Source organism: Schistocerca serialis, chromosome 9 (genome assembly GCF_023864345.2).
Source record: "Schistocerca serialis cubense isolate TAMUIC-IGC-003099 chromosome 9, iqSchSeri2.2, whole genome shotgun sequence".
In the NCBI taxonomy this organism is placed as follows: Eukaryota; Metazoa; Arthropoda; class Insecta; order Orthoptera; family Acrididae; genus Schistocerca; species Schistocerca serialis.
In genome coordinates, this window is record NC_064646.1 from 80,535,408 (window position 1) to 80,553,997 (window position 18,590).

The following is an 18,590-nucleotide window of genomic DNA, read 5'->3' on the forward strand; positions in this document are numbered from 1 at the left end:
TCAGATTGGATGCACACACACTTTTCTGTCCTCAGCGTTGTCAGTGTCAGTTTCTCACACTTTTGAAAAGCAATGGTTGAGTGATTGATAAGACTCGTACTTCGTCGTACGCCTCCTTTTGTTTGTTGTACTTCGTACCAGTGTAAGATCTTCATGCATATTTGGAGTTTTGTCTTGGGAAAGGGAAAAAAAGAGTTGGCAGCACGTTGATAGACATAGTGGGGGACAACATTTCAGACATCAGAGAACATTCAGCGCGGCGCGGCGAGACAATTGTCCGCTTCCCGTGACTCACAATGCCCTGCCGCAGAGCACGCATTGTTGTTACTTAATGGCCCCCATCTTGCCAGCAAAACAGCAAAAATAATTGAGGATGTCTGCCGTCGCGGTCAGCTGGCCGCGGGGACGCGCGGCCGAAGCCAGCGAGCGTGGGAGAGAGGAGAGGAGAGCGGCCGCGGTAAAAATCCCGCTAATGAGCAGCAATTCGCCCGATAGGAACTCGCGTTAGGGCGCACTCTGGCGCAGAAACGAGGATGCGCGGCAGCGGCCACGCGAGCAGCCGCCGAGCGCATCGGCCGCCGGCAAAGTGATCGCAATTTGGCGTCTCCGCTTTGTGCCGCGTCCGCTCTCGTCCGTCGGCGGGGACAGGATGCGAGGACAAGACGCGCAAGAGCAGTCCGAGCACGAAGACGAGGTCTTGCTCCGACCGTAATTTGGATGAATAATGATGATGAAGACGACACGACAACACCCAGTCATCTCGAGGCAGGAAAAATCCCCGACCCCGCCGGGAATCGAACCCGTGCGCGGGAAGCGAGAACTCTACCGCAAGACCACCCATTGGGGTGAGTCTCTGCATATTCCCCATCGGAAATGAGACCCTACATGTAACTGGGGACCTATTTTGCATTTCTGAATCATTTGACACTTGCGGCAGAAGTGTAAGCTTATTTCCGTCACTGTGCGAAACTAGACTGGGCAGGAAGTAAGTTCCGGAAAAGTTTTAACGCTTTGCTGTCATCGAGGACATTAGCTGAACTACCGACGATTCCAGGGGGCGGCCGTGACCTGTTTAAGAACTCTTTCAAGCGTTACCCTGATTCAGTGAAACTACACATAATGTATCCACTTTGGGTGGACGTGTATCAACCACTTACGAAACTAGATCCGTTTTTGTGATAGAGAACATTCGCAGTTAACTTGTTCCAAGTTGTGTTTAAGGATATTGTCTGCATTACTATGATGAATCTGAGACTTCGTGGTACTTTTTATTGTATGCAACCAAGTGTGATTATGAAGGCAACTTAAACTTGGAGAAGAGGGTGGGAGAAGATGGAGTCCCATCTAACACAGAACAGCGTTCACTATAAGAAGAGTGAAGTTGGAAGGGTTATAACTAGGGCCCAGATTTTAATTACCTAAAAACATTTAATTACATAAAAACAGCGGAGTGTGCAAGTATTTATGACGGAACATGTATATAATTATTACTTTAACAAATAAAGCACGGCTTTAATTTAAGTTTATTCAAAACATTATAGTTGGTTTTTTAAAATAAAGGGTGTAATGTGTATCAGTGCAGATGTTTTATATGTGTTGTTTGTTTTTTTTTCCCCTCCGTCTAACAGTCTTCCGACAAACATACCACAAACTTTACGACCTGATGTTTTATGCACGGTCGTTACTGCGCCACTAAGTGGACTACGACTTGTCAATATAGATTAACCGTTTTCTTCCATGCGTCCACACTTACACACATGACCTGCTGCCCAGGGGAAAATAAAGCATTAATGGCCTGCTAGCCGCGCAGGATTAGCCGAGCGGTCTAAGGCGCTACAGTCATGGACTGTGTGGCTGGTCCCAGCGGAGGTGCGAATCCTCCCTCGGGCATGGGTGTGTGTGCCTGTCCTTAGGATAATTTAGATTAAGTAGTGTGTAAGCTTCGGGACTGATGATCTTAGCAGTTAAGTCCCATAAGATTTCACACACATTTGAACATTTTTTGAATGGCCTGCTCTTGCTACATGTACTTGGAGGTACTATCCATCCTAAAAACATAAAATTTATAATAGTTATGAGTAGTTGTCTGAAAATGATGAAAATACTGATGTAATGTTATTCAGTACACCGTCGTCAGTCACAAGTAGAAATATCTGCAGTTCTACCCATTACATCCTGTATACCACGTAATACAAAATTAGCTTCTGAACAATTTGTGAGTACAGTGACATATTTTTGCAGTGCTTGAAACTAACTAGCATTTACTTTTGACATGTCTGCATGTGAGTGACTGCAGATATAAGTGAAATCGATTACACGGATGTTTAGCGGTGTAACTGGAAAGGTGGTTAGAAGGCAGAGACAGGTGGAGAAGGGAATCGAACAAGTTGCAAGACTGGTGAATAATATATATATATATATATATATATAAACAGGCAGCAAGGGAGAGGGTTAAACTTGATTGAGGGCGACATACCTCACGAATAGCAAGAAGGGACCGCAGAGCAAAATGCGCCTATTCCATAAATGAGTTGCCACGAACAGTGTCTCCTGCATAATGCAAGACGGACAGGTTTGGAATTTAATCAGAACATGAGTGAACAGTTCCTTGATATGAAATTGTAGATTACCGTCAGTCACCTGCTTTATGACCGAATTCTGGCGACGAAAATTCCTCCCTTCAAGAGATAGATGCGGATACCGAATTGACTGGCGCTTCCGTCTCAGCACGGTTCGACACAGGTGGTTTTGATGTGACAGTTAAGAAATTTTACGTATCGTTCTCTAGTGGTGTGAGCGAATTACGCGTACTCTGAGACCTTGTCTGGACGCCGACATCCGGTGCGCCGGTCGGTTTCCGGCCTGCCGGCCCTCCCCTGGCAGTAACTGGCGGCCGCGGAGGGCGCTTTTCGCACCTGGATCCGGCGCAACCCGAAGTCCAGCCCCCCCCCAGTGACGACTCTCTTCTGAAGCCTGTACCGAGAATGGACATGGTTTCTTCCGTTCCAGAATTACACCTCATAATCGGAACATGACTGAAAAGGGCAGTGAAGCAACTACGAAGTTAGCTATTTGAAAAATGGAACATAGTTGTCAAAGTTTTCACGTGTGACAGGACCAAAGCTCAAGAAATGTACTGTGGCGGTAAGGTGGCAAAATTTAATTTTTACATCAGTTGTAGGTAAAGCTAATAGCAGGCTCCGATTCGCTGGTAGGACGCTGGGAAACTACAGCTTGTTTACGACTTCTCATAGTGAAATACAAAGAAGGCTTGTTTGGCTGCTTAAAGAATTAACACATTGTTGTTATGGCATCAGTCCGACTATCGATTAGATGCACATAACCATGCTAACTATCCTGCGCAAGCCTCTTCGCCTCCGCAACACCAACACGACTTACATACACCTTCTTTCTTCTTCTTCTTTCTCAGAGCCTTTGTCCCGCTCCAACGCGGGGTCGACTTTGTTACGACGGACTTGGCAGAGGGTGTCCTGGTGCCCTTCCTGACGCCACCCCGAACCCCCCGGGACGGAAGTAGTGTACCCCAACTGTCCGCGTCCAGTGTAAGTCATGAAATAGTGCGAACGTTTTCAAATGTCTGTGAGTCGTGTAACTGAGGCGAAACTTGGGGACCAGCCCGGTATTCACCTAGCGGGATGTGGAAAACCGCCAGAAAACCACATCCAGGCTGGCCAGCATACCGGCCCTCGTCATTAATCCGCCGGGCGGATTCGACCCGGGGCCGGCGCGCCTACCCGAGTCCAGGAAGCTGCGCACTAGCATTCTCGGCTACCCTGGCGGGTCCACGACTTACATACACCGTAAGTCCAAAAAGTTTCTACACTGGATTAACAAAAAAATAGAAAAGTTAAAAATATGGTTTTAATACGTATGCGTTCGACTCACGGAACGTTATAAAAATCTGTATTTGGAATGTTGTTCAACTTGATATTGGCTTGAATGTCTGTCATGTCGTCGAGGCCTTGATCCTTCATGTGAATGAAACGGAGGAAACTTTAACCTGTGTTCGATAAAAAGATACTCTATGCCAAACACTTCACAGTGGACCTGTGTAGTCGAGGAAAATTTGTCTGAGAAAATTAATTTCAAACCAGTACATTAACATCAACCAATGGGAAGCTAAAAATGGGACCTCTTTTCTGTCACCCTTCTACCAGTTCAGAATACAACGATGATCTGTTTCAGATGACGTTTCCACTATAGTGAGATTTCTTGTCAGTCACATCACCATTAGCGTTGTTACGTTAAGTGTTACGACGCAGGCGAACGATGCAGCGATTAAGCCATCGCAATGTAAGAGTCCTGTAACGTGAGGTCATCTTGTCAGCAAGCGGTTCCCTAGGTATCAGAAGCGCCATAGATGGCTGTCACACGGTGTGGTCACACTAGTTCGAATGGCTGGTTAGGTCCCTAGCGACCGCGCGTGGCTCCCCACATCCCCCCCCCCCCCCCCCCCAACCCGCCCAGTGGCTTCCAGCTGCTCAGGGGAAGCGGGGGTTGCCGCCGCCATTTTGTTTCAATCCAGTGAAACGAGACACTGGGGGGATTTGCTCCGTGATTGCAACGTCTTCATTTAAGGGGCGAGCTCCAAGTCCGGGCGAGGGTGGAGTTTGACGGGCCTGCTTGTTCCCGGGGATGGGGGTGAATCGAGAGAGTTGCAGATACCGATCGCCAGCGGCCAACCCCTGGCAAAACGGCTTCGCTGGACATCGGCTGTCCACTCCCTACCCTTTGCATACCCTCCGGAGAAACAGCGTCGCCCAATGAATCAGTATTCCACATCCGTTGTTTGACTCCTTTCTCTGAATAACGATAATATATAGAAAAAATAACACACCTTGATATTACGTGGACTGGTAACAAGACGCTAATGAGCCAGATTAACGTCTCAGGAAAGTCTCGTTCGCAACTGAAATTGACAGAACAAATTCCGTGTTAACAGATGTCACAGTGAATTTCACCTCCTCCTTATCCCTTCATAGTATGAAACGATTTATCACCTTTATGCGCTTCAGCATGTCAAGTTGGGTTGGGAGTTTGCTTCACTGTGCTCTGACGTAGTTCAGAGAAACAGGCTAACGCTAAGAGAATGTTTCCGAAGAACTAATTGTCTCCTGTTTTCGTTCAATTAAGGATTAGTGCTTCGCGAAAGAAACATCATAAATCGCAGTCTGCTTCGCGAAAGAAACACCATAAATCGCAGTCGTGTTCAGCGGTTCTAGGCGCTACAGTCGCGACCGCTACGGTCGCAGGTTCGAATCCTGCCTCGGATGTAATTTCCTTAGGTTAGATAGGTTTAAGTAGTTTTAAGTTCTAGGGGACTGATGACCTCTGCTGTTAAGTCCCATAGTGCTCAGAGCCATTTGAACCATGTTCAGCGTAGCTGAGCTTAAGTACTAATGGATAGAGCTTATCATCTCGGCAGCTTCGAGATCATTGAAGGCAGAGCATTCGTCATGGATAGTAATGGGTAACAGCTGCAGTCTTCTGTAGGTATCATCCTGACATTCACCACGGATGACGCAGACAAACAACGGATAAGTTGAATCAGGGTGGCCATGCGGGAATTGGAAACCGTATCTTAGCTAACTGCTTTTCTCAGCGACTGACATGTGCGTTTGACTACTCTTTGACCTGTGAGCTACGCCTTTCTTAATTACATCATTTGAGGAGATGCATGGATGGTTTCTCCCAAAGTACCGTGACCAATACATTCTCGCACCCTTTTCTTATCGCGACAGTGTTCTGTTGCTAATGACCTAACCTTCTACTGGACATTACATACGTATTTCTTCGACAAGCCTTTAGTGCGAACTTTTTGCAGTGCAATGAACTGCTAACAACAATCGTGTGTTTGATGTGTTGCATGCAGTGTTTGGGCCGAGAATGTAAATGTTACAATCGTCAGGAAAGCTACAAAACGTGCTCGCACACCTCAATACGCAGTGACTTAACTTGTGAGGCAACGAATGTCATCCGGCCTCAACGTTAAAATGAAATAAATTTGCGAAAAATAAAGGACCCTGTGCGACGTTATAAAGGCAGAGAGAGAGAGAGAGAGAGAGAGAGAGAGAGAGAGAGAGAGAGAGAGAGAGAGAGAGAGAGAGAGAACCATCAGCAAAGTTAAATAGAAATTTCTCCTCGAGGTTTCCTTTCTACTTGATAAATTGAGACATCGTTCGTGGCTGATAACATACGTAGGCCTTGCAAGAGCTGTCGAGAAAGTGGCGAAAAAGAGCGCAGTCGATTTCACAATTGTGTGCGTGGAGTAAGAGGACAATATGGCGAGCGAGTCAGTTCTTTGGTGCCGGAAGGAAGATCCGCACTGATTGGGCCAACGAGAAGTGTGCTCTGGTGGAGGAGGCGCAGAGTCAACAGTCCGCCGGGCCTGGGACGGCTGTAGACAGACAAACAGAACACGAAGGCGGCGGCAGCGGCAGGTGCAGGCAGACATCTGAATAGCGACAGTGGCGGGCATTCCGTCCACTCACCACCACAGTCGTGGGAGGGCCCTTGCCGAGTGTAAACACTGTAGCCAGAGGGCGCAGCTTCTGCCACATTCTACTGGAGCTGCCGAGGCTTCCCAGCTTTTGCTGTGGTGGTCTGCCGATGCTGACGTCCTCCTTTCGATTCCTGAAAAGTCCGGCTTGGTGACCCTGTGGCAAAGCATTGGACAGGCAAACGAAAGTTCGAGAGACCTAATCCAGATCGCATCACGGTGTACTTCCGTTTGCTTTCAAAATATACGTCCCCTCTCAGTGACGTGAAGAGTCGCCAGAAATGATACGTGGTTCGGAGTCCACTATAAACTGTGGGTATTCTTTCCCCAGAAGGACTTGCATGGACGTGCAAGGCTCCGAAATGGCGTCCATCTGAAAGACTTAAACTAGGCCGTTGAGCCACAAGGAATTACTACTATTATCCCTGAAAAGTACCACAGGGGTCACTCAATTTCCAGCTGAGAGTCTGTTTATATGAACAGGCAAATACGCCCCTGTGGTGTCAAGTAGAAACGCTTCCAGCCCATCTGTAATACTCTCTATGACTCCTACATTCTTACTCTCTAAACCATCTAACAGTGTGTGGTGCAGAACATTACTGGTACCAGTGCGATTCGCAAATGGTAAGCGGGGAGAACGACTAATAGGAAGTCTCCGGAGTTCACTGGTTTTGCGTTCTTGGTTGTTCTGTGATAGGAAGAAGTAAAATGTTTTACGACTCAACTTGGAATCTACGCTTTCGGAATTATAACAGTAAATATCTCTGCGATGTAGAAACGGCAATTGCCGGCCGGAGTGGCCGAGCGGTTCTAGGCGCTACAGTCTGGAGCCGCGTGACTGCTACGTTCGCAGGTTCGAATCCTGCTTCGGGCATGGATGTGTGTGATGTCCTTAGGTTAGTTAGGTTTAAGTAGTTCTAAGTTCTAGGGGACTGATGGCCTCAGAAGTTAAGTCCCATAGTGCTCAGAGCCATTTGAACCATTTTTTTTAGAAACGCCTTGATTGTAGCGTTTGCCACTAAACTTTGATGAACACCTCTACAAGGCTTTCACACTTACTAAACGATCCCGTCCCAAATTGACATGCAGTAGAAATGGGTCGAACGACAGATTTTTTTTTTTTTTTGGTCGCTTTTAGCAACTTTCCCTTCTGGCAATTAATTGTTATTGTGATTAATCCTAAGATGCACCATGTTCAGAGTCGACGTCAAACTGTAGCTCCTTGTGCAACAACTTCAGAGGTCTGCGGAGGGCAAGAGAATACCGTCTCCAATAGGACTATGCCTAGTGAATACTGTGGTGTTAAACCGAACTTCGGTGTGAGAGCAAGTTCACTTTAACTTTCCATAATATTCCATCACATTTTGGTATTCCTTTGTATTTATCTCATTACTACTTCAGGTAAAAGCTAAACCATCCACACATTTCGCCACAGCAATTTATGTTGTTCATGGCGCTAGCCAAAGGCTGCTTTCAAGAAAGTCCGCGGAAGGGTGAGGCCCTAAGAGAAGCTTCGACGGGACGCCCGGCTAAAAGCTGCTGAATATCTGAGTGATTTAAGCGTGGCATCTCACTCGCAGCGTATATGGGAGGACGTCATTAATGTGAGTAATAAAAATGTCTAACGACCCTCATCTGGAGACCCCCCTTCTCTTTTTTTCCAGCGTCCCGCTATTTATGTTCCGGAACAAGCTGTGTGACGCGGAGTTGGCTGTCGCCGGCGGTATGGTGCGGGGTGCGCATCGCGGGAAGTGGGAAGCAAGCAGCGCCAGCAAGATGTTGGTCGTTTGAAGCCGGAGGGGAAAAATGGCATTATCCGTTCCTAATAGCGCCGCAGCACGCCTATCTAATCTTAATTTCCAGGGCCTCTCCGCTATTTTTTTTCCCCAGGCCGCCTCCTTCCGTTCCTTACTCGAGCGCCCGTGTGCCGGTTGCCTCCGCCGAGCAAGGTAGGCGAACGAGGGCTGCGAGGGGGTGGAAAGGGGGCGGCGTGGTGGACTAACGTAGAGCAGTGCCGGCGGGAAGGGGAGGGGTGGGGCGGGGGAAAGTGAGAGAGTCGTAGGGGATGAGAGGGCGGCTCGGGATGTGGTAGCAGCGTCAGGGAAATAATGGCACTTCGGGGATTGTGATTACAATTAAGAGGATTGCAGTCGTAATGGCAGGACCGTGTTGTGTGACGTCACGCCAAAGAGGTTAGCAAAGCCGCGCCTACCCGAAGCAGGGGCACTGCTCCGGACTCCTGCGACACGATCTCCCCCCCCCCCCCCCTTCCCCTCACTCTGCCCCTCCAACATCGACCCCCACCCCACCGCCTCCACCCAACAACCCTTCGGGTACTCTGGAAAATAAAACGAATTTCAATCAGGAGAGCTAGTGTGAGTGTCGCGTCCCGCCGCTGCAAGGTATTAAAGGAACGGCGGACTGATGCGGAAGCCTGTACGAGCACGCGGGCGCTAGAAGCTGCACCGTCCTGCGCGTTCGGGGCATGTCTCCGCCCAACTCTCTTTATGGGTCCAAACTGGCTTATCCCGAGACTCGCGCCGAGGGAGAAAGCCCGCACGTGCGTGACAGCTAATTCGAGGGCAAACGCGATTGTGACCCCGGCTTTATTTGACGTCGCTCCCCGCCTTACCGCCTGTAGGGGCATCCGTCTAAGCAATATTGAGGCCGAAGGCGGCTCGTCGCCCATGCACTGCATCTAGTGGCCCATCGCTATCTTCGAACGCAGCTTGTGTGGTAGCCTAGCGATGTTTCCTAACGGCAACTCTCCGTAATTTGATTTTGGGGTCCACTGGTCCGCCTAGCCTAGTAGGAAAAGACGCACATATGGCAGCTCTTGGTTGCAAACAGTCGCACTCGTCGTTCTCCAACTCAGATGCGACCAATACATAAGGGAAAACGGAATTATTCCCTTCTACTTCCAGCTTGTTCTGTCACCAAGTGGAGGAACACTCCTTTCCAACTTTCACGTTGTTCTGTCACACTCTGTATGACATTAAGTCTAAGCACCCAGTTCATTTGTGGGAACAGACAACCGTATCATAGCGAGTTGTACGTGCACTGTCTTCCGTCACTTCCTTTGGTCCTAATATACCGGGTGATCAAAAAGTCAGTATAAATTTGAAAACTTAATAAACCACGGAATAATGTAGATAGAGAGGTAAAAATTGACACACATGCTTGGGGGTTTTATTAGGGGGGGAAAAAAGGGAAAAAAACATATTGCTAGACGTGTGAAAGATCTCTTGCGCGCGTCGTTTGGTGATGATCGTGTGCTCAGCCGCCACTTTCGTCATGCTTGGCCTCCCAGGTCCCCAGACCTCAGTGTGATCGACCGACATCTCTAGGGATGCTGAAAGACAACATCCGACGCCAATGCCTCGCCATAGCTCCGGACATGCTTTACAGTGCTGTTCACAACATTATTCCTCGACTACAGCTATTGTTGAGAAATGATGGTGGACGTATTGAACATTTCCTGTAAAGAACATCATCTTTACTTTGTTATGCTAATTATTGCTATTCTGATCAGATGAAGCGCCATCTGTCGAACATTTTTTGAACTTTTGTATTTTTTTGGTTCTAATAAAACCCCATGTCATTCCAAGCATGTGTGACAATTTCTTCCTCTCTATCTACATTATTCCGTGATTTATTCAGTTTTCAATTTTATACTGACTTTTTGATCACCCGGTTTGTTGTCCTATGCCTTCTATTTCTCTCTTGCTTCCGACTTCAGTGTTTCGTTAAAGTTTTGAAGAGCCTAATTTTATATTGTCTAATAAGTACGGTGCCTTTCTACCTCCCACTTATGAAACAAAAGAACACACACTATTTTAGTGCACCACAGTTTTAAAGTGTCGAAAGTCTGTCTTTTACAAGTCACATTTGAGCACCGTATCTGTTCGTGCAGCGTCAGTACGTTTAATGTTTTAACTTGCATCCCTATTAACGAACCTATTTAAAGATAAGAATTTCCTGCTCATTCACCATTAGCATGTATTACAAGCTGGGGGAAACTGTAGTGTACTCCATAGATTTTTCCCTAGTCTATTCTTATTGTATTTTCTTTATTTTTGTACTTTATTGTCCACTTAAATTTGAACGTTCCCCATGGCGCCCCATTTGATGCTATTGCTTTCGCACTTTATTGTTCTCCAGATATTTGGTAGCGCACGTTTCCTGGTAACGCAGATCTACAGCGTCGGGAATTGTACGTCAGTTTCGCATCAGTATCTCGTACCAGTAGAGCTGCCAGAGAAACGCGAGCAGAGAAATCGATGACTGATGCACTCCCGGAGGCAGGGACGGATCTCTGAGGCTCGAGAAACTTGCGCAGGGGTACGCGTGTCACCGACGGGAGGGTGTCCGAATTTTTCAGAGCCCGGCTACCCCCTGAGTGATGGAGCTCGGCGACGGGCGGTGGTCTAGGACGACGTGCACACACAGAACACACGCACACGTAGCCACGCACACACGCACGCGCGTACACAGGCGGGCCTGCGGCGCCAAGTTTCCGAAGTTTGGCCGGCGCGGCGACAGCCCGGGCGTGGGGCGGCAGCGGGCCTGGTTGGCTGCGTGGTTGGCTGGTTCGTTGGTTGCGCTCTTATGTGCCAGAGGAAGCGCCAGCGGAGACGAGCGAGCGAGCAAGCAAGCAAGCGAGACGGGCGGCCGGGACCGAATATATTGACGGAGAGGTCAGCGTGGCAGTGATTGATGGCTGATTGTTTTACAGAAACCTAATAATTGGACGGACTAACAAAGCAGGCAGGCAGCCACCGTCCGCCGGAGGCGGAGGGAGGTGAGGAGTGGATATAGGGCGCGACAGGGAGAGAGAGGAGAGAGAGAGAGAGAAAGAGAGAGAGAGAGGGACGGAGACAGAGGGGCAGTGTGGCGGCCGGTGTCGCCTTACAACGTAAGGGATACTCAGCCGGCTAATTTTAGTGTCGACCAGCGGGGCTGTCGTTCCATCGTGCGCCGCTGCCTGCGTATTAGCGTTCAGTTTAAAAGCGGAGAGCGCCTCTACCGCGGACAATATCGCGGCTGTAAATGATAACAGCCGCAGCCTTTGTTGGCTCAGGACCACTGGCTGACGTGCGTGGGGATGGAGGGAGAAAAAAAAGAAAAGAAAGGAAGAAGAAAGAAGCAATACGAAAAAATTCGGAGAGGGAGGGGTGAGAACATAAAGAAAGAGAAATTTCGCCCGCCCCCTGGCGGCGTCGCTGAATCCGCGCTACTGTGTAATGTCCAGATCTCTTTTAATACATTTCCGCAGATAAATATCTTGCTCATTTACTTTTTTTTGTTATCTTTGCTCTCTGTCTGCGCGCCGGCCGGTACTTTATTAAAGTTTTTCGGCCTTTAGGCAATGTTCCAGGGCGCTTCCGTCAGGACAGCGGCTGCCGTTCGGTAAGTTTGGGACGGAGCGGTCACCGCCGCCGGGCTGGGATGGCGATGTGAAATATTCTTGCGGCTCGCCGCAAAAGTTTTGTGAGCGGCGATGGCAGGCCAGGAGAGGGGGGACGGGGAGGGGAGGGAAAGGGAGGGAAGGAGGAGGAGGAGGAGAGCGCAACCGGACGGGAAAGAGACAATCACTTAGGAGGACGCACAATAGCCCCTTGTTAGGGGCCCAAAGGGTTTTGCATCAAAGCGTCCATTGAGCAGTAGCCGGCCGGCATCGCTCGCCTACGAGCCGTCCGCGCCGAACTGGCCAGCCGTCGTGTTTCTTCTGCTCTGAATATCGCCGTGTTCTCTCCCATTGTGCGACGGAATCTGCGCTCGCCGGCCGCTTGTCTCGAGGGAGAAGTACCCCAGGAATTATCGATATCTTGCAGTCCCGCAAAGACACTAACACAGTTTAGCATCTACTGGTACATGACGAAAACGAGGTAACACATCCTTACGAAGCGCAATATTCTACAGTGCCAACAAGGTGGATGGTGTTCACCCCTAGACCGTGTTTGCCGGCCCTGGCAGGATTATTTAAGAAATAACGATGCATCAAGAACACGTTTACATAGAGGAATCCTTCATAAACGCGAAATATTTTTTTAAGAATCTAGCATTCGCAAAGATTGTTACAGATAATTATGTACAAATTAATCAAATAAAACGCCGCTCTCATTTTTGCCACTTTCTCAGAACGTATAAAATGCTATTTGGACACTGCATGAAAATCGTTGTATTCTTCAATGTGTTCGTAATTAGGTACAAACAAATAGTGGTCGAAACTTCTTGGCAGATTAAAACTGTCTGCCGTACTAGGACTCAAAGCCAGAACCCTTGTCTGTCGCGGACAATGCTCTTACCAGCTGACCTACCCAGGCATGACTCACGAACCGCCCTCACTGCTTCTGCCATTGCTTCTTTCCTAATTATCAAATTTCACATAAGTTCTCCTGAATACCTAGCGTGACTCTTACCTCAAACTGATGCATTTATCCTTACCCATCATCCTAGAAAGTTTTGTAACAACATACGTTTACAGGGCCGGTGCCCGTAGCTTTTATGCTCTGTAGCGTCGTTGAATGAAGTTTCCGGACACGAGTTTCGATGTAAAACTTGACCTACTAAGTCTCCTCTACAACCTCTAGAAGTTTGTAACGTGAACTGTGAAACACCCTATATAAACGTAATTGAGTTTGTACGTAATCAAATGGTTCAAATGGCTCTGAGCACTATGGGACTTAATATCAATGGTCATCAGTCCCCTAGAACTTAGAACTACTTAAACCTAACTAACCTAAGGTGGAAGGACATCACACAACACCCAGCCATCACGAGGCAGAGAAAATCCCTGACCCCGCCGGGAATCGAACCCGGGAACCCGGGCGTGGGAAGCGAGAACGCTACCGCACGACCACGAGATGCGTGCATGTACGTAATCCTTGTGTCACAGTACTACAACGCGCCGCTAGACGTCCAAAACCAGATTGCGCAGCCCATCCCCACTTTGCTGATCAGCTTCTTCGTCGTTTTGTTTTGAGTCGGGTAGCGGCGGCTATGGTGCCTGTGATACGACTGAGAACGATACGGTGTAAGAATTTAGGGATTAGACCGGCCGTCGAAGTGTTCGCGACAATCTCCGAATCGAAGCCGTGTTTTAGCGATCTCGTCCACGGAGGCAGGTTGATTTAAGAGGTAAAGAAAGGGAATATCGAGACGCGACTGGGCTTTCCATTACTGGCTTCTCCCCGTATGCGCTAGCGGCGTACCGAGGGACGGGAAATGCCCTGAAATAGCTCTGTCACTGAGGACAGCCGACCGGCCGGTCACCGCGGGAATCCCCTGATCGCCAACAAAAGATGTCAGTCAGCCCGAGGCCGCGCTCGGCCGTGTGAGCGACGGCAGGGGGCGGCCATAAGCGCCGCTAATTTTCGCAGACATTTCCACAGTAGCCGCCGCGGGCGACGCCGCGTCTGCCGTGCGCGAGTCTCTCCCTCTCTCTCTTTCTCTCTCGCAGGCCGACAGCCGGCTTTCGCAGTCTCGGGACGCGATGGAAAAAAAAAAAAACCACACACACACTCATACAAAAAATTTACGCAAAATCAAAGAAACGTCAGCCGCAACCTGCTGGCCCTTTTCCCTGCCCTTCACGGCCCTTTCGGCCGACCCTCCGTAAACCGGTCCACAAAACCCTGCGGCGCCGCCCGACTGGGCGAATGCGAAAATAATAATCAAAACACGCACACAGAGAGAGGGAGGAAGGCGCGCGCGCGGAGGCTGGTTGGCGGAGGGAGCAAGAGAGAGAGAGAAATACACAGACGGCGCAGGAATGCTCCCCGTAATACAAAACGTTGGTACGCGTGTTTGCAGAGCTACCGCGGGGAGGGACGCAGGGATTTTTATTTTTTATGTACGTGTGTGTGTGTGGTAACTAATGGAAGGAAAGGCAAAAGGCTGAGATGGACAGTGCGGGATGGTGTGCTCGGTGGCGGCGGTGGTGTGGGGTGAAGGTGATCTACTCGGTGGGGGTTGCGTATCTGCACGAGCGGCAGCCTCTGCCGGAATTAAAAAATAAAGGGCTTACTCAATAGCGCGCGATACGTAACTGATACGCGGCCGGCCACTTGCTGCGGCAGCAGAAGTTGTGTGTTCAAGGCAGAAGGCGGCGGAGCGCCCAGGAGCGCGGACCGTTGCCGCCGAGAGGGTGCTCCGCGGCTATTCGGACCCTCCTGCGAGCGCAAATGTGTGTGTGTGTGTGTGTGTGTGTGTGTGTGTGTGCGCGTGCGCTCGTATGTGTGGTGGCTAAATTCGCAATGAGATAGGCGAACGCAGAAAAGAGTCGAGTGGGACTCGGTGGAGGATGAGGGAAAAGGGGTTCGGAAAGGCGAGTGGGGTGGGAGGGGGGTTAGGAGTTTGCTGTCGGCGCAGGCAGATCTGTGGGAGCGTGTGAGTGTGCGTGGGTGTATGTGTGGAATCGGTGGCCCGGTGTTCGCTTGCTAGACGATTTTTTTTTTTTTTTTCGGGGTCTCGTTTCTGTGTGTGGTGTGCGGTGCTGTGGGTGGGGTGGAGGTCCAGGGGAAAAAGAGGGGCGGGGAGGCAAGAAAGATTGAGGCTATGTAGGCGCAGAAGTCATGTATGTATGTATATATGTGTGTGTGTGTGTGTGTGTGTGCGTGCGCGTGCGCTTGTGTGTGTGTGTGGAGTGAGAGATAACGAGCCGGGTTTCATATTGTGCCGGCGCGCAGTCCTCGGAGCGCTACTTGTGAAGTGCTTAGCGGCAGACCCCGTGGCTATCCGCAATCGCGCAGAGGATTTGCCCGCCGCAGGCCAGCCGGCGTGGGGGAGGCTGTGTGTGTGTGTGTGTGTGTGTGTGTGTGTGTGTGTGTGTGTGTGTGTGTGTGTGTGTGTGCTGAGGGCAGCGAGCGGGCCTGTCTTAACGTAGGAGCAGTCCAGACGGGAGCGAGCTATACTTGCGGTGCGAGCTTCGTCTGTTGGTGACTAGCACTTACCGTAGAGACGACAGTATAGAAAATTGTCAAGGATTTGGGACAAACGCTATTTGCAGTTCACAGTGGGCACCGTACTGGACACGTTCCACAACTGCACATGTACGCCACAAGACACTGTACAGTGTACCTGCGTCCACAGTTGTCTTACACAGTGGATCTTCGTCTGTACGCTGCTTAACTTTCTGAGCCCCAAGGTCGATTAAGTTGTGCAGCCATATGTATGTCTGATCATGATAAATCGACAGCATAATCTTAACAGTAATTGAGTGGAACATTCCAAACATACATTTTTTTCTAAGTAGGTTTCTTCTCAATGCACGGAGCCATTCTTCTAGCGTCTCCCACGGTAGTTTACTGGAGATCGCCGAGACATTTTCATTCTGGCTAAAGAAACCCATTTGACCAAGCGACCTACCTCTTTCGCGAATCCAACTTGGTTAGGATCCCAGGGCGACGGACGGTACTTAAAAATTGGTTGGATCTCTGCTGTGTATTTGAGACAGCCCTGCGACATGTTTTAGAGTAGCCTTGTATCAGTCATGTTTCTTTCATTTGATTGACAGCCATATATCCCCCCTTCTTAGACTTCCGTTTAGTTGTAACATGTCTAACACCATTCTAGACGGTACCTCTAGAGGAAGATATGACCTTGCTGTTTAAACGGGCCGGCCGGTGTGGCCGAGCGGTTCTAGGCGCTTCAGTCTGGAACCGCGCGACCGCTACGGTCGCAGGTTCGAATCCTGCCTTGGGCATGGATGTGTGTGATGTCCTTAGGTTAGTTAGGTTTAATTAGTTCTAAGTTCTAGGGGACTGATGACCTCAGAAGTTAAGTCCCATAGTGCTCAGAGCCATTTGAACAATTTGATTAAAACGGTCACATCATCACAACGAAAATGTCTGCTCTGCCTGTTAGAAGATGTACGCAGCTACTTCGCCGTCTTGCTACGCACAAAGAGTGCACTCTTCTCCTTAATTGGCCGTTTTTCACGCTGACTCCAGTTGGTAAAGAGGCCCAGAAAGACAGTGTTCTAGTACTGTTGCGCTACCAAAGGCGAGAAATAGGCGCCACTGTTGTCGAACGGGAGAGAACAACTGAGCCTTGTTGTTGATTTCGACAATTCGCGCGGCGCTGTGCTCGTCTACGTCGCAGTTTACCCTACTGGTCACGCACTCTACTGAGCAGTCTAGCACGCAGCTGCGTAATCAGTGACACAGAAACACGCCCCCCCCCCCCCCCCCGCGCTGGCCCCCTCCCCTCCCCTGCCCCGCGCACACACGCACGTTCGGTTACAGACTCGAATGAGATATGGAAACGGGGTGGTCTTGTGTCTCTCCCCAATTCTCCCCCTCTCTTTCCTTCTTCTAATGGTCACCGACGATAAATCGATCTGCTGTAATCGATAGCAATTTATCTTACGTTGTATTACCATCGATCACGTTGCCCACCCCACACCCTTTCTCTCTCACTCGAGAGGGAAGCCGATTCCCCTTGGACTCAGTTAGGAAGAAGGGAGAAGTAGAGGAAGGGGGGCAGGCATAATTATTAATAGGTCTCATTGCGAAAGCGCTGTGGCACAACAGCTGCATCGCGCGGCCGGGTAGACTTGCATTTGAGGCACCCCTATCCTCCTGCCGTCCATACGGAAGCGTCACATTAAATGTAAGTTTTTTTAACATCTTAGCGTCATGATCTTTCGTCTTAGTTTCCCTCTTTCAGCACTGCAGGTATCGCCGCTTTGTAGACTCGCTTAACCTACGCTCCCAACGTACAATAACAATTGGTCAGCTTCAGCGCATTCGCGAATTTCTCATCAAAATACATTACTCCTTCGTTCATTAGAAATAATGTTACACCTTAAAATTGTACCAGCTCTGCTGTGAATTTCTGTTTTCCTAGGTTACATGTACCACAGAATGGCTACGCAGTTGTAAATCGCTACAGTCCGTCAGATAACAGATGTGCGCCGTCATTTTGTTCGAGTTCTCTCTTGCGTACAAGCTATGTAGGAACATGCCAACCAGGCAGTGGAGCATAGCACGGTCTTCTGTGGCTGCCATGTTTAAGACAGTCAAAGTGGATTCCGAACGATGTGGCATGTTATTTTTTCACATAAACAAAAGTTGTCTGGACGACCAGTCACGTTATGCACCACAAAATTTCTATTACCATCTGTACTCTCTTTGGTAACGAGGTACTTATTTAAGACTGACTTGTAGCAAATTGAATCGGGCAACTGAAAAAGACCTCATTGTCGAATGTATAGACCCCTCGGAAAAAGAGCTTAGTGTCACTGTGTGAGCTGAGTTTTTCTCCCCAGCACGCGAGAAATGTGCACTCGTAAAATGCCAGAACTAAGAGCAAACTCCTTCAGTAACTAAACAGTTTCAAAACTTTCAGCACTTTCGACTAGTGAACCGAAGAATAAGTTTACATTGACCTGCCGTCAGATTGTTACAGAACCGACCCTGTAATTACGTAAATTCTGAGCAAAAAAGCTAATTTTCAGAATAATAAAATTAAGCAATAACTGATAAGAGTTTTTTATGTTAATGATAGTGGGGGGAGGCGGTATGCCTGAAAAGGGTAAGCAGTAAGTGCCACATACCGTAAGCCTGCGTGATTACTGGGAAGCCGGCTGCCAGAGACGAGTGTATAGAGGTAGGCCCTCCCCCTTTGTTTCTCAGTACCCACTGCAGCGTTTCCAACAGCCTCTCCAGTCATGTCTTGTCCGCTGACAGGCTTCCTGCTTGGCGACACATACAACTACAAAGCGGTTGTCCCACTTGTCATCCTGCTTCCCCAGAAAGGTTGCGGTGCTTCCACACGAAGTGCTTTGCAAGTATTTCACATCACAGTATGCCATACTTCTAGCATGCTGCCAGCGTATTGGTCTGCGACTACTTCTGCTCTTTCAACAAGGATTCCGTCGAGACAAGCCCTTGTTTCTCTATTCCCAAGAGGAATACGTCCATACGTCCGTCACATAATTTGAGGAACTAAGACGGTAACCCACTCCCCCCCCCCCCCCCCCCCCCCCCCCCCCCGCCCCCCCCCGCCGACTTCGAAATGGTGGAACAGTAAATCGGCTATGTTCTCTTTATATAAATAGAAACGA